General features: G+C 31.9%; 2 long non-coding RNA genes and 1 other non-coding gene across 6 annotated transcripts; all 3 read left to right on the forward strand.

The window, feature by feature from the left end:
* Positions 1-2,829: 2,829 nt before the first annotated feature.
* Positions 2,830-8,556, forward strand: LOC111918453 (uncharacterized). 4 transcript variants are annotated; one of them, XR_006189573.2, is made up of 5 exons: positions 2,830-3,059; positions 3,188-3,279; positions 4,677-5,072; positions 8,074-8,171; positions 8,268-8,556. It is a non-coding gene; the product is annotated as an uncharacterized LOC111918453 (long non-coding RNA). The 4 variants fall into 4 exon arrangements; XR_002859230.3 differs by having other exon boundaries at positions 2,832-3,059; positions 4,677-4,958; XR_002859229.2 differs by having other exon boundaries at positions 2,834-3,059; positions 4,677-4,958; positions 8,068-8,171.
* On the forward strand, positions 4,849-4,932 carry TRNAY-GUA (transfer RNA tyrosine (anticodon GUA)). Its single transcript has one exon. It is a non-coding gene; the product is annotated as a tRNA-Tyr (tRNA).
* Positions 8,557-11,491: 2,935 nt separating the features above from the next.
* On the forward strand, positions 11,492-12,953 carry LOC128133084 (uncharacterized). Its single transcript, XR_008231282.1, has 2 exons — positions 11,492-12,568; positions 12,665-12,953. It is a non-coding gene; the product is annotated as an uncharacterized LOC128133084 (long non-coding RNA).
* The last annotated feature ends 4,552 nt before the right edge of the window (positions 12,954-17,505 follow it).

A 17,505-nucleotide genomic window follows, 5' to 3' on the forward strand; every position in this document is an offset into this window, starting at 1 on the left:
TATACTTTTCACAAACTTCTGATGGATTATGTTTGTATATATATATTTATATACATGAATGAGTTGTGGTATATGTGTACGTGTATATGTGTATGTATACGTGTTTGTAAGATGTATGTGAACGTATTCATAAGCATTATAGTGTTAAACCACTAAACGAGCAATGGATCTCGTATGTATACACGCCTTTATAAATGATATTAATAGCTATAAATTGGTGAAAATATAGATAATCATGTATAATAGAGGTGTGAAAAAAATGGAGCGAAAAAAACGACGTTTGTTAGATGATATTTTGTATCTGTTAGCATTCATGTGTTAAAATTAGTTTGAATGGTATGAATATTAGTTACCATGATAAAAAATTCCCACAGTATTATTAACATCGCTTGCATGATATGATTTCTTTTATATGCTAAAAGAAATTTATAACTAACTTATTGTAACTAAATAACAGTTGCACATTCTTTCAATTAGTAATTGATACTTGTTTTTATATTTTTCAGGCAAGCTTGCACGTTGTTAGTTTGATACTTCCTTTGCCAAGTAATCCATCAAAAAAATTTCAATTTTATTTTGTAAGCACTTATTTAAACATTTGTAGTTGACACTTATTATGTGTATCATTAGACAATGTTAATTAGTAATATGTATTTGTATTTGATACTTTTTTAGGTTTATTAGTTTTATTATAATGATATTTGTTTTGTAGTTGAATTTCAATATTATTTTAAGTTTAATGTAATGGGTTTTTTCAATATTTTGGACAGAAAAAAACTAGATTTCTTTATAATTTTTTATTGTTTTTTTTTAATAAAAAGTAATTAGCTACGGATTACCTACAAAAAATCCGTAGCTATTCCGTAGCTATCAACTTTCGTAGCTATTCTGTAGCTATTCAATTCGGTAGCTATTGAGTAGAAATCCGTAGCTATTTATTTCCGTAGCTATTCCGTAGCTATGGTAGCTACGGAAAATTCCGTAGCTACTCCGTAGCTAATCCGTAGCTATAATTTTCCCATGGGCCATTATGCTACAGACATTTTTCTGTAGCTATCCGCTTATAGCTACGGAATAGCTACGGATTGTGCTGTAGCTATTGTACCAGTTTTCTAGTAGTGAAGGTCAAAGTTTATGTTGACATGAACATTGCCTTGTGTACATTAGCTTCCAAAAAAATTGTAAAAAATCAACATCTGGACATTTTAGTCGCAACTCCTGGATGTTTAACTGGCAAGATCTATAGCATATAGAGTAAGATGAAGCAGTCCGAATGTTGGATATGGGATTTGAACCCCAAAATCAGAAAGATTGCCAATCGTCTATACATGCTTCCACCTGGTCGACTATAAAGAATGCTTTTCAGCCCAATTATTCCATCTAAGATCCAAGTTAGTTAGATTAATCGTATTCAGAATTAACACAATCATGATCAATCGAACAAATAAGCAATAACATACCATTTTCTTTTGGCAAAAGCTTGCATCTACTTTTCTCTCAAACTACATATTTCTTCCCAAACTGGTAATGACAAGCTACCAAACACATTCATTGAACGAGAAAGCAAGCTGATTTTCCCCAAATTTCACCATGTGACATAGAAGAGCAACATTGAATATATATATATATATATATATATATATATATATATATATATATATATATATATATATATATATATATATATATATATATATATATATATATATATATATATATATATATATAACACCAAATTGGAGAAAGAATGAAGAAAAGAACGTTGGTTCACCTACTCTCATGATACAAAATTCATCAACCAGGTTGGTAGATGAAAATCATCATCTGTCATTTCTCTTTGTTGGACCTCATAAGTTACTTTCGACCAAGAAATTGAGTCTAAATCACAGTATTATTAGCTAACCTTGAACATATTTGTATGAATGTATGATCGTATCTTAATTCCAAACCCTAATGCCTAGTTTAATTTGTAAACATAATGCAACTGGTATTAGATTGGGAAACAATCCTCTGATCAACCCCTCGATTAAACCTTCTTACAACTTTTGAATCCAAAATTCATCGACATCGGAGATGATTTAGATGAAGAAGGCTTGATAATAATATGAATCGGATCAGTTCCAGTGACGCAATAATGGTCAGTTATTGTTGTTGATGATGGTGGTTTTGGCCCTGTTATTGAAGCTATTGTGTTTATAGTGAATGTGAACCCACTTGTGGTGTACACTACAGAGATAGGTGATGGTGGAAAGAGGAGTGAAATGACGCAGGGGTGGTGGTGTAAATGGATTTAATTAGGGATCTTTTTGTAACATGAAGCCACATTAACAGGTAATAAAAAAAAACTTTGGTGACTATTTAAAATCAAAAGTAAAACTTTGTTGGGTTCTAATGACATTAACATTGTTTTATATATCAATATAATGTTGGAATTATTATTTTGTAGTTAATGTGACTAACCATATAATTTTATAATACCCAACACCCATAAATTCGCTTAGTTATACCATAAACTTGGTTTCATTGCCACATTTTATTACAAAGTAAAAAGGAGAGGTAAAATTGTTTTTGTACATGCACTTTAGCGTTTTTTAGTAACAATGTTGGAGGGTTTTTTTTTTTATTTATAAAACTTGAATGATTAGTGCCCAACGATTTCAATCTATTAATGGTCTATATACTACTAGAAACTTGAGTTTCAACAACGGATTTAGAGAGGGGTTAAATCTGTAGCAAATTTTAGGCTTATTGAGAGGGAATTACGAGAGATCTGCCATGGTTTAAATAATTATTTTATTTATTCAACATTTAGCATATTAGAGAGTGTTTAGCGTGGGATCAACTACAGATCTCACGTATTTATCGACGTGCTCTTATCCCTCGGTAATTGATGGAAAACGAAGGCATTTGGCGAGGGTTCAACGAGGGAAAAAAAAAAGATCGACTTTTTGGCCATCTGGTACGTGTTTAGCGAGAGAATACCGACAGAGCATATGCACGCTATGTTTTTAACATTGACGATCTCTCGCTAAAATTGACGCTCCAATTCCAAACGTTGTGTAAGTTTTCTTCTGTCCCAAATCAGATTTGTCACTCCAATTGAACACGCTCTCACCCAAATCTGAAATTGACGACACTCTCGAGTTGCAGCTTGCTTAACCTAATTTCACCCTCTCTGTTCAAACAGATGACGACAAGAACGGACCATTGTGGCTTCTGATTCTGACAGCCTTCACAATTTTAAAATCTGAAATTATTCTTCGTTAACTTCCGATTCAGGTAAATCTCTTGATTTTATTTGCTTTAGTCATATATTAGGTTAGGTTTGATTTAGTTGCACAATATATTACGTTAGGGTTTAATTTCTCCATTTTTTTCCTTTTTCAATCGTCATTCCTCCACATAATACAATGCCCCTGATATGCAAAGTTGTTAAAGCTGGAAAATTCCAAGGTGTTTTGGGCGTAATATTGCAAGCTCCAATCACAATGCTAGTTAGTCTGAAATGTTTGAGTGAATTAGAGGTAAATAGCCAAGGGCATTATTACTCTGATAGCCATTGGAGTCTTTCAACTTCTATTCCTCTCTGAATATACAGCATATGGAATTCAAAGAAATTAATGCAATTTGGTATGACCATAAAAAGCCTTATGCTCTTACACTGAGAGATATACACAGACACATAAACATACACACATACATTAACTCAAAGTTGACACACCAACACCACCCATTAAATCCCCTGGTAAAGGATAAGCTCCAGGAGTTGAAGGTGAAGGAACAGTAAAAGGCGAGTTAGTAGGTTTAAACATATTATGTCCCTCAATCTGTGGAGAAGCGTGTCGAGAAATTTGTGGGGACCCCACCTGGGATTAACTGAGGTGAAAACGGATTGCCACCTAGCTTCAATTGTTGGTGGTACCCCGCCCGCTGTCTCGCCACCTGTTGAAAAGTCCCCGGTTTCACACCGCCCATTTGTTGATGTTGTTGTCTGTGTTTTGATATCATGAAGCTGAGTCATTTGGTTAACTTGAGTCCCCTGTTGTCTGAATTGTTGTTGTTGTTCTTGTTTCTGAAGAAATTGTTGCAGCATTTCGCGATTTTGAAATTGCTTCAGTTGTTGGCTTTGAAGAAGCTGTTCTTGTTGTTTAATATGAAGCATGTTTGGGTTCGGCTGTAGGGAACCCATAGGATTCATGTTCACTTGTTAGGCCCCACTTCCACTCATACTTTGACTTGGGTCAAGACTAGAAGTGGGCTGCATTGAATTCATCATAGTTTGTTGAGAATTTGAACCCCAGTTAGAGAAGACATGGGATTTCCATTTTGCTGTGAGTTTCCCTAATAACAACCTGAATGCACCTTAATACTATAAATACCAGTAAACTAGAATAAAATTCCATATTGCTTCCACAACTCTTCCTCGGTTTCACATTCTATTTTAAAGCTTATATTTACCTAGTCATGGTTCATTTCCAGATATACCCTTATGTTTTTCCAAGTTCTTTGAGTCAATCTTGAACACTGTTAATTCCATTTTCTATCTAATTTTAGTTAATTTTAGATCTAAAATCAATCTTTAATTGCTATCATGAACACTTTTATGTTTTTCTGATAACCCAATTATGTGTTTTTTTATCTATTTAAATAATTAATTGTAACCTTTTTAATTACAGTGTACATTTGCAGAAGTATTAACTGGAAAACCACTTTTCCTTGATAAAAGTGTTGTTCATTCGTTGGAATTAATACCTAATCTTCTTGGGACACCTTCAGCAGATACCATTTATTGTCAAGTCCGCCTGGTAGACGAAAGGAAGTTGATTATGGAACGTCTAATTAGGCGTTGGGTCGATGCCCGAGTGGTTAATGGGGACGGACTGTAAATTCGTTGACAATATGTCTACGCTGGTTCAAATCCAGCTCGGCCCAAAAATTCGCCAATATACTATCAAATGGTAGAACCCTCTTGTTCTTAAGAAATACCTGATAAGAGAGAATAAAAAAGAAGCCAAATTTTCTGTTAGATCTCTTCTTATATCCCTGGGATTGTAGTTCAATAGGCAAGGGCGGTATGATACCCTTCACTTTTTTATTTTTTTATTTTTTTATTTTTTATTTTATATATGTTTGGTTTTTAATTTTATAAAAACTTAGGTAGTGTTTGGTGTGGTGGAATTAAAAAATGAATGAAAAGTTTCATTCCATTGGAATTAAGAAAAGTTGTTTGTTTTGCTTGATGGAATGGAATCTGATACCTTCCATTACTCAAGTTTCTGAAATTATAAAATGTGGTAAAACCCATTTTCTTTATAAATATTTTAACAATTGAGGAATTTCATGATTTTTAATTAGATTAAAATTTTATTTTCTAATTGAGGGGTTGTTTCTTTTTTGACTTAACGGGCTAAGCAGTTAAACAGGACAGTTGTATATGGGCTAAAATACCCTTTTAACCCTACAATTTCACAAGAAAAGTTTCAATTTCAATTCAATCGGAACTCTTTAGACAGATATTATATGATATTAAAAATTATGTATTTAAATTTTAAAGGAACCCTTTTTTTTTATTAGTATTTGTTTAATGAGAAAGAAATACCCCTTTTTGATGAGTTTTTATTTATTTTTACTTTTAAAGGAACCCCCTTACGTCCTTTTTTTATTAGTATTATGTTTGAAAAATTATGTATTTTAATTTCCGTTTGTAAGATATTATAAGATATTAAAAAGTTTGTTTTATAAAAGTTTGATTATAACAATGTTTATTATGTTTTTAATTTATTAAAATATTATAAAGTGTGCTTATAATCTCTATTTTTTATTAAGTGACCCACATTTGTTTGAAATAGAGATTATATACATAATAAGTATACTATCATTGATATGTTGGGAATCCCTTATGGTGAATCCCCATTTGAAACATATCTCAACATCTGATTGAGTTGAATAATATATCCTTTATAAGGATTAAGTATATAGCAAAAGCTTCATAACTACTAACAAGTTTTTTTTATCTACTACTTGTGACACAAGCATTTAATACAATTACAATCTTACCAAGTCACAAAACCACCAAAACTTTCAAACAAATCTACTACTTGAAAAAGAAAAAGTAAAAAAAAAAACATTTTTATGTCGAAATTAAAGAGAGAGAAAGTTATGATGAGTCAATCAGTTTGAGCAACATTTCCAAACCACTTTGGTGTAGGTAACATCTTCAACACTACTTGACTTATCAGCTTCAGCTCTTCTTTGGTGTAGGAGCAATTTGGTCCGTCATGTCAAACCACTTTGGCACAAATTATTTCCCCTTTGTTTCTCTTATTCTTTTTTCAGCCCTTTGTATCTCTTCCAGACTTTCCCAAAAGAAAAAAAAACATAAGTTTCATGGTACTTTTCAACGTTTTGGAGGGCATTTACGTCTTACATGCTTTTTCTGAACTAGCTTTTAACATGTCACCCATCTCAAGGGCATATCTGTCAAGTTGTAAGAGGGAATATGGTGCAGATAGCTTCTTTACTTTATGTGCAAAATATGTGTACTGAAATTTATCATTTGTTGGAGCCTCAGCAACTTTCCATACCTTCAATAACATTATTATTATTATTATTATTGTTAATTATTGAATATCTACCAATAAAAGTTAACAAATACTAATTAATATGTTGTTACTCATCAAAAAAGGGTATTTCAATTTCAATTCAATGGCATATGAATGAAACTCAATTCAATCGGAACTCACAAACTCCAACATTTCTTTCTCATTAAACAAATACTAAAATACCCTTTTAACCCTACAATTTCACAAGAAAAGTTTCAATTTCAATTCCAATTCCAATTCCTTTAATGCCAACTCTTTAGACAGATTCCATTCCTTCCAAAAAAAAAACATTAACTCTCTTACCAAACCAATGCTGCAATCAACCTTCTTGTCTTTAACTCTCTTAGCTTTGTTCTTCCTTCTTTTCGACTTCTCTTTCAGCATTGCAGAAGGATCATTAGATTCATGTGATAAAACAGCAGCTTCAGTGTCTTCAAGTTTCAACCCTTAACCTTGATTGCAAATCACTTACACGTATCTTTCTGTATGAGTCAAAGTCATTTCCCTATTTACAAAACAGCCCTAGACTATAGTTTTAAGCCAATTTACTTACTCTTATACTTATACTTCAGGTGTCATAGATATCAATTACATGTTAAGTAACAAATCTTGGATGTAGAAACAACAATTTACTTTTATCTATTTTTTCATTGATTTATATTAAAGTATTGTTACGTTTTAATAGAATTTAGTTTTAAGCCATGTCATGGTAATCTAACTCTTGTCCTTAGTTACTTTTTATGAAAACAACTATATTGTACATAACATAGGGAATCATGTAAATTATAAATCAACATTATTAATTTATAATAGTTGCTAATTGTTTAGCTTACTTGAAAATTTTCCAAATAGGGAAAATAAAGTTAGCTTTTTTGTATTTTTATTTCCACTTTCTGTCAAGAATTAGTATTGTTTAATAAACACTTGATATGATGTGTAGGTTGTAGATTTTGTCAAGAAACATGTGGGCACATATACTCCTCTGCTTGCAGGAAATTCAATTTATGTCGATTTTCTTTTCTTTACCATGTCTCTTTTCATGTTCATTTTGTTTGCCCCTGGTTTGCTTTTCTCTTTTCGGACCATTTTACCCCTGGTTTGCCTTTCTTTTATTGAAGAATCTTGAAGTGATCTGTGCTCTGTTTTGTTTGCCGCTGGTTTCATATTGTTTTGGATTTATATGGTAAAATTACAAATTTGCCCTAAATTTTGTATTTTTAATAGAATTTTGATAAGGGCCTGGGGGGGGATAAGATGGTCATTTTTCCATGATCTAGCAACATTTTTTTTTTTTTTGATATGGTCATCGTTTAGGGACCATGGAATTTACATTTTTCCCTTATGGTTTTTTGTTAGAGCATATCCAATCCTGGTAAAATTATCATTTTGCCCACATTAATGTATTTTTTTTAATAAACCACAATGACAAAGTTTTGTAATATATTTTTGGAAATGGATGCCAAAGTTGCAGCAATAGATGCCAAACAACAACAAATTGATGCAAAATATGAAGCAATAGAGAAGATGTATACAACCTTGCAAAATATGATGGGAAATTGAAAATTAGAGGTAATATGATGTTAACCATTAGTATTTGATGTTTTTGAATGACTTGTTAACCTTTTGTATTTGATACTTTTGATTGTTTTGAATAATGTTTTATAGGAATGAGAACCGAAGATGATTGGATGGACATGAAATGAAGAGAGCAGCTAAAATGTTATTTTGAAGTTATGTTTTGTGAAAACTCATTTCCCGATGCATACTTTGGATTTCTTGATGCTAAAATGTTATTTTGAAGTTAAACCTTTAGGAGTTTGATGTTATATGGATAGTTTTGGTTTTGGATGTTTTTTGAATAATACTTTGGTAAACTTTGATAATTTGTGTATTGTAATGTTTGGTTGTATCGTTATTTGATGATTTTTAGTATAAAAATTTGATGATTGTAGTATTTTTTTCTTTTAGAATCATAAAAAAAAGTGATATTACAAGTTCGCGACGGATTCGTGAGAATAAAAAAAGTATTTTAATGCATCAATTTTGTGAGGGATTAGCTAAGGAATAAATATCATGTCTAAAGTTTGTGACGGACCAGCAACGGAATAAAAAAAAATTAAAATTTTGCAAGAGATTAGCTATGGAAAAAAACCATGTCTAAAGTTTGCGACAGATCCGCGACGAAAAAAAAATCAGTATATGAATTTTGCAAGGGATTTGCTACGAAAAAAAAAACTGATCACGGAAATTTGTGACAGAACAGCGACAGAATGACTTTATCAAATTTTGTCTGTAATGCCCTGAGTAAATGTATTGAGTGACATTTAGCGACGGCTATTATGTCGCTACATTTGTCGCAAGGAAAAACCTCTTCGTCGCTAAAACCCTCGCTGAGAAATTAGCCACCTATTAATTACCTATGGAGTGAATCCGTCGCTGATCCATCACAAACAACATTTAGCGACGGATACTTCCGTCTCTAAAACCCTTGTTTCTAGTAGTGTATAGAATGTAGGGTTCGGTTAAGACATTTTTGATTCGTCTAGATATTGTGTAGATATTGTGTTACAGAGATTATATTAAACTACTAGTTGAAGGTTAACCGATTCAGATATATAACTTTGAATGATTTTATTTAGATATATAAGATAAAAATGTAACAAAATGAAATCACAAAATTGGTACATAACGAATAACAATGTTGAACACTACAAGAAAACAAATCTATAGCGGCGACGCCTTTAGCGGCGACAGCCAGCAATAGCGGCGACATGTAAATGACGCGTTACGTGTCGCCGCTATTGCTGGCTGTCGCCGCTAACACTTTCATTTAGCGATCCGCGTCACTCTCACCCCAGCCATCCGATTTGTTTTCAATCTAACGACTATTAAGGAAAGCGGAAAGACGCACTGAGTTTTCCCTCCGTTTGTCGCCGCTAATACCTTAATGTCGCCACTATTGCCCTTGCATCGCCGCTAATACGCTTCGCCGCTAATGCTAAACGCAGATATCCCCTGAACAGCTTACCTTTCTGCCATTCATAGCTTCTCATTCACCCATTTTCCTCTCGTTTTTCTGTCGATTTTTCATCAATATCACACAAATTTTCCAACTTGGTGGACTAGACATTGTTTCTTGGACCGGTGCTAGCTTCTCCTTCCCTCAAGGCAGCCACAAAACCGCCACAACCCCAACCAAGTTCAACATTTAGCCAAAATTCCGAAATTGACCCAACCAAGGTCGAATTTCTCAACTTTTTTACGATTTTTCTGTTTTAGATGATAAATAGTGAGTATTTTTCAAGTTTGTTGAGTGATTATGTTTGTATTTTGATATATGAATTGGTTATGCATTTTGTTGGATTGTATGTATTTTGTTGGATTGTGTGTTTTTTTCACATTTGTTGGAGTTTTATTATGCATTTTGTGTATAATTTGATAGTTATGTTTAGATTACATTGAAGTATCAAAAAAAAAATTTGACATGTATATGTATATATTTATATGAAATTGGATGAAATTTAGATGTATATATTTGTATATATTTGTATGAAATTGGATGAAATTGGATGAAAGTTATACCACATTGCCTTAACATGAAACTTAGATGTATATATTTGTATGAAATTGGAATAGTAAATTGAATATATACATTTGACTTAATTGTATGAAATTGGATGAAATTGAAATATGCAAATTAGATGTATACATTTGACTTAATTAGGTTATTAATAGCAACTTACTTCTAGTAATGTATTGTATATGGTTTCAAAGTGCTTAATTTTGTTAGTGACTTAATGTTTGGCCAACTTAATAGCAACATACTTTTAGTGACTTAATGTTTGGCCAACTTAATGTTGGTCATTACAACTTTAGCTTTAATTAGGTTATTAATAGCAACGTACTTCTAGTAATTTTAATTTAATTATAGAATAAATTTAAATTAATTTAAAAAAACATTAAAAAAATAATAAATTAGTTGTAAAATCAAGTTAATGTTAAAATTAAAATAAAATAAAGTTAGTTTAATAAATTAAAATTAAAATAAAGTTAGTTAAATAAATTAAACTAATAACAAAAAAGAAAATATTAAATTAATTATAAAATCTAATTAATTTACCTTTAGAATCAAATTAAGTTACCTTTATAAAATCAAATGTATACAAAGTTTTGGATGCTTGAGTCCAAGTGTCGACCGACGAGCGCAACACAAATCAAACATCTTGATATAAAAGAGAAACGTAATATTGATTGGTTTATATTGAATAGTTGTCAAGAAGTCAGACAATACATTGAGTAAGTGTTCTTACTTTTAATTATCTTTCATTATTTATTGTTACTTTTTTCCATTCATCAATTTTATATATATATATATATATATATATATATATATATATATATATTTCATCAATATGGAAAATTCAAATTTGAACATCCTGAAAGTGACGAAAAGACCAAATTTCTCAACTGGTTTCTTGAAAAGGTAATCATAATTAACAAACAAATATCTTTCATAAATTTAATAAATCAAGAATACATAACAAATCAACATATGTTTAATAGGTTTATCAGATGGAAAAAGAAAACTCTCCTGAATTCCACAAAGAGTTGTCAGCCCTTTCAATGGGTTCACAAATGGATGTTTATACTTACACTGCGTGCAGAGTCAACGGTGTTAGGTTTATGGTACTTAGTCGTGATGCACAACGCCAAACGCAAAACTCTGGGGTTCTAGCGGTTGGTGAGAATGGAGAGAAATATTATGGCCAGTTAGAAGAGATTATGGAGGTGCAATATCCATATGATTATTCGACTGTAATATTTCGGTGCAAGTGGTTTCAACCCTTAACCTTGATTGCAAATCACTTACACGTATCTTTCTGTATGGGTCAAAGTCATTTCCCTATTTACAAAACAGCCCTAGACTATAGTTTTAAGCCAATTTACTTACTCTTATACTTATACTTCAGGTGTCATAGATATCAATTACATGCTAAGTAACAAATCTTGGATGTAGAAACAACAATTTACTTTTATCTATTTTTTCATTGATTTATATTAAAGTATTGTTACGTTTTAATAGAATTTAGTTTTAAGCCATGTCATGGTAATCTAACTCTTGTCCTTAATTACTTTTTATGAAAACAACTATATTGTACATAACATAGGGAATCATGTAAATTATAAATCAACATTATTAATTTATAATAGTTGCTAATTGTTTAGCTTACTTGAAAATTTTCCAAATAGGGAAAATAAAGTTAGCTTTTTTGTATTTTTATTTCCACTTTCTGTCAAGAATTAGTATTGTTTAATAAACACTTGATATGATGTGTAGGTTGTAGATTTTGTCAAGAAACATGTGGGCACATATACTCCTCTGCTTGCAGGAAATTCAATTTATGTCGATTTTCTTTTCTTTACCATGTCTCTTTTCATGTTCATTTTGTTTGCCCCTGGTTTGCTTTTCTCTTTTCGGACCATTTTACCCCTGGTTTGCCTTTCTTTTATTGAAGAATCTTGAAGTGATCTGTGCTCTGTTTTGTTTGCCGCTGGTTTCATATTGTTTTGGATTTATATGGTAAAATTACAAATTTGCCCTAAATTTTGTATTTTTAATAGAATTTTGATAAGGGCCTGGGGGGGATAAGATGGTCATTTTTCCATGATCTAGCAACAATTTTTTTTTTTTTGATATGGTCATCGTTTAGGGACCATGGAATTTACATTTTTCCCTTATGGTTTTTTGTTAGAGCATATCCAATCCTGGTAAAATTATCATTTTGCCCACATTAATGTATTTTTTTTAATAAACCACAATGACAAAGTTTTGTAATATATTTTTGGAAATGGATGCCAAAGTTGCAGCAATAGATGCCAAACAACAACAAATTGATGCAAAATATGAAGCAATAGAGAAGATGTATACAACCTTGCAAAATATGATGGGAAATTGAAAATTAGAGGTAATATGATGTTAACCATTAGTATTTGATGTTTTTGAATGACTTGTTAACCTTTTGTATTTGATACTTTTGATTGTTTTGAATAATGTTTTATAGGAATGAGAACCGAAGATGATTGGATGGACATGAAATGAAGAGAGCAGCTAAAATGTTATTTTGAAGTTATGTTTTGTCAAAACTCATTTCCCGATGCATACTTTGGATTTCTTGATGCTAAAATGTTATTTTGAAGTTAAACCTTTAGGAGTTTGATGTTATATGGATAGTTTTGGTTTTGGATGTTTTTTGAATAATACTTTGGTAAACTTTGATAATTTGTGTATTGTAATGTTTGGTTGTATCGTTATTTGATGATTTTTAGTATAAAAATTTGATGATTGTAGTATTTTTTTCTTTTAGAATCATAAAAAAAAAGTGATATTACAAGTTCGCGACGGATTTGTGAGAATATAAAAAGTATTTTAATGCATCAATTTTGTGAGGGATTAGCTAAGGAATAAATATCATGTCTAAAGTTTGTGACGGACCAGCAACGGAATAAAAAAAAATTAAAATTTTGCAAGAGATTAGCTATGGAAAAAAACCATGTCTAAAGTTTGCGACAGATCCGCGACGAAAAAAAAATCAGTATATGAATTTTGCAAGGGATTTGCTACGAAAAAAAAAACTGATCACGGAAATTTGTGACAGAACAGCGACAGAATGACTTTATCAAATTTTGTCTGTAATGCCCTGAGTAAATGTATTGAGTGACATTTAGCGACGGCTATTATGTCGCTACATTTGTCGCAAGGAAAAACCTCTTCGTCGCTAAAACCCTCGCTGAGAAATTAGCCACCTATTAATTACCTATGGAGTGAATCCGTCGCTGATCCATCACAAACAACATTTAGCGACGGATACTTCCGTCTCTAAAACCCTTGTTTCTAGTAGTGTATAGAATGTAGGGTTCGGTTAAGACATTTTTGATTCGTCTAGATATTGTGTAGATATTGTGTTACAGAGATTATATTAAACTACTAGTTGAAGGTTAACCGATTCAGATATATAACTTTGAATGATTTTATTTAGATATATAAGATAAAAATGTAACAAAATGAAATCACAAAATTGGTACATAACGAATAACAATGTTGAACACTACAAGAAAACAAATCTATAGCGGCGACGCCTTTAGCGGCGACAGCCAGCAATAGCGGCGACATGTAAATGACGCGTTACGTGTCGCCGCTATTGCTGGCTGTCGCCGCTAATACTTTCATTTAGCGATCCGCGTCACTCTCACCCCAGCCATCCGATTTGTTTTCAATCTAACGACTATTAAGGAAAGCGGAAAGACGCACTGAGTTTTCCCTCCGTTTGTCGCCGCTAATACCTTAATGTCGCCACTATTGCCCTTGCATCGCCGCTAATACGCTTCGCCGCTAATGCTAAACGCAGATATCCCCTGAACAGCTTACCTTTCTGCCATTCATAGCTTCTCATTCACCCATTTTCCTCTCGTTTTTCTGTCGATTTTTCATCAATATCACACAAATTTTCCAACTTGGTGGACTAGACATTGTTTCTTGGACCGGTGCTAGCTTCTCCTTCCCTCAAGGCAGCCACAAAACCGCCACAACCCCAACCAAGTTCAACATTTAGCCAAAATTCCGAAATTGACCCAACCAAGGTCGAATTTCTCAACTTTTTTATGATTTTTCTGTTTTAGATGATAAATAGTGAGTATTTTTCAAGTTTGTTGAGTGATTATGTTTGTATTTTGATATATGAATTGGTTATGCATTTTGTTGGATTGTATGTATTTTGTTGGATTGTGTGTTTTTTTCACATTTGTTGGAGTTTTATTATGCATTTTGTGTATAATTTGATAGTTATGTTTAGATTACATTGAAGTATCAAAAAAAAAAAATTGACATGTATATGTATATATTTATATGAAATTGGATGAAATTTAGATGTATATATTTGTATATATTTGTATGAAATTGGATGAAATTGGATGAAAGTTATACCACATTGCCTTAACATGAAACTTAGATGTATATATTTGTATGAAATTGGATGAAATTGGAATAGTAAATTGAATATATACATTTGACTTAATTGTATGAAATTGGATGAAATTGAAATATGCAAATTAGATGTATACATTTGACTTAATTAGGTTATTAATAGCAACTTACTTCTAGTAATGTATTGTATATGGTTTCAAAGTGCTTAATTTTGTTAGTGACTTAATGTTTGGCCAACTTAATAGCAACATACTTTTAGTGACTTAATGTTTGGCCAACTTAATGTTGGTCATTACAACTTTAGCTTTAATTAGGTTATTAATAGCAACGTACTTCTAGTAATTTTAATTTAATTATAGAATAAATTTAAATTAATTTAAAAAAACATTAAAAAAATAATAAATTAGTTGTAAAATCAAGTTAATGTTAAAATTAAAATAAAATAAAGTTAGTTTAATAAATTAAAATTAAAATAAAGTTAGTTAAATAAATTAAACTAATAACAAAAAAGAAAATATTAAATTAATTATAAAATCTAATTAATTTACCTTTAGAATCAAATTAAGTTACCTTTATAAAATCAAATGTATACAAAGTTTTGGATGCTTGAGTCCAATTGTCGACCGACGAGCGCAACACAAATCAAACATCTTGATATAACAGAGAAACATAATATTGATTGGTTTATATTGAATAGTTGTCAAGAAGTCAGACAATACATTGAGTAAGTGTTCTTACTTTTAATTATCTTTCATTATTTATTGTTACTTTTTTCCATTCATCAATTTTATATATATATATATTTCATCAATATGGAAAATTCAAATTTGAACATCCTGAAAGTGACGAAAAGACCAAATTTCTAAACTGGTTTCTTGAAAAGGTAATCATAATTAACAAACAAATATCTTTCATAAATTTAATAAATCAAGAATACATAACAAATCAACATATGTTTAATAGGTTTATCAGATGGAAAAAGAAAACTCTCCTGAATTCCACAAAGAGTTGTCAGCCCTTTCAATGGGTTCACAAATGGATGTTTATACTTACACTGCGTGCATAGTCAACGGTGTTAGGTTTATGGTACTTAGTCGTGATGCACAACGCCAAACGCAAAACTCTGGTGTTCTAGCGGTTGGTGAGAATGGAGAGAAATATTATGGCCAGTTAGAAGAGATTATGGAGGTGCAATATCCATATGATTATTCGACTGTAATATTTCGGTGCAAGTGGTTTGATACGGGAGATATTCCTGATGATAATTTCATAAGTATCGACACGGAAAAAGAAGCGTACCAAGATGATCAACTCATATATGCTTCGCAAGCCAAACAAGTGTTCTACATCCGCCAGCCTGTTAATCATCGAAGAAACCAAAACAACAACCATCATTGTGTCGTCGAGCATGTTAATCATCGAAATATTTAGGATCTACCATCCGACAATCCTCGTGTCCAAAATGCTTACAGTGACTCTGTCCAAGATGTCGACAATGTGGAGGCCGAAAATGTTGACATAGTTCAAAACAACTCTTCATCTGGAGCTAGACTTTTTATTGACTTCTCATAATACTTTCAAAACAATGTTGACGTAGCTCAAAACAATGCTGATTATGAAGATGAAGACGAGACTGAAGTACCTCCGCCAACGGGTAGAATCGATAATGTTTCCGATGAAGAGACTGATTATGATGATGGCGATTCTGACTATGATACGGATGAAGAAGACATTGAAGCATATGATCAAGATTCTGATTAAAAAATCAATTTTTTTTTTGGTAATAGAAACTTTATTTGAAATGTACCTTTAATTCATATTGTTTGTCTAACTTTTATTTATGTTGTTTGTCTATATTGTATATCTTACAATTTCGCAGGGTAACTAACTTTTATTCATATTGCAGATGAGGTTTACTTGGGCAATACTCTTGGCCATAATGGCCGATGTTATGGGGCTTGGACACGGAGGTGATGGAGTCGGGGATCCACCACCTCCAGGAGGCTTTGGTCGTGGTCAGCACGAATAAGATGGTGAGTTTTATTATGATATATTTATTAACTATTTTTATTATTTTATAATAAGTTATCGTGACTAATAGGTTTAATTGTATTTTTTCAGTCGAGCTTCCTAAAAAAAGGAGGGGCATGTCAAAAAAATATTGAGCTGGGAAAGTTGATAAGGGCAAATAAGGGAAAGCCCATAGATTTGGATTTCGACAGGGAGATCACATATTCCCCTGTCGGGAAGCGTGGTAATTGGTTCACCCATGAAATTGGGAGGTATTTGTGGAACAATGTCCCTTTCAACGTATCTGGTTGGGACAATGTTTCCCTCGCTTTAAGGAACGCAGCAGTTGTTCATCTAAAGGTAACTTGGATACAATTTTAATTTTAGTTGTGATTGTTATTTAATTAACTAAAATTTTTGTGTTTTGCAGAATAAATTTGATTTGGATAAGGTTAACATGGATCCGGAGTGTGCTCAATTGTTGCGGAGCATTGATTCGAGTCTTGCAAAAGTTTATAGAGGCCGAAAAAGTAAAGCTCATGCTTATTTTAAGGAAATCGGGGGGTCTGCAGATATCCAAGCCACATTAAACAACCCCCCTAACGGAATGTCACATGAAAATTGGGCGAAGGCAGTTGAACATTTTCAAACGCCAGAATTTTTAAGGCGTTCGGCGTCAAACAAGGAATGTCGTGCAAAACAAGTAGCTGTAAACAGAGGGGGGTCGAGCTCATACAACAATGCATGTTTCAAAGAAGTAAGTTATGATATATTTAAATCTTTATTTAAAGTATAACTAATCTAAATTTTAATGTTAAATAGGATATCAGTCGAATCGAAGCTTTTCGTAAAGCTAATTCCAATCGCCAAGGGGTATTTTATAGTCCTGCAGTCGAGCAACAATATGTAAGT

This window comes from Lactuca sativa, chromosome 3, assembly GCF_002870075.4.
Source record: "Lactuca sativa cultivar Salinas chromosome 3, Lsat_Salinas_v11, whole genome shotgun sequence".
Classification (NCBI taxonomy): Eukaryota; Viridiplantae; Streptophyta; class Magnoliopsida; order Asterales; family Asteraceae; genus Lactuca; species Lactuca sativa.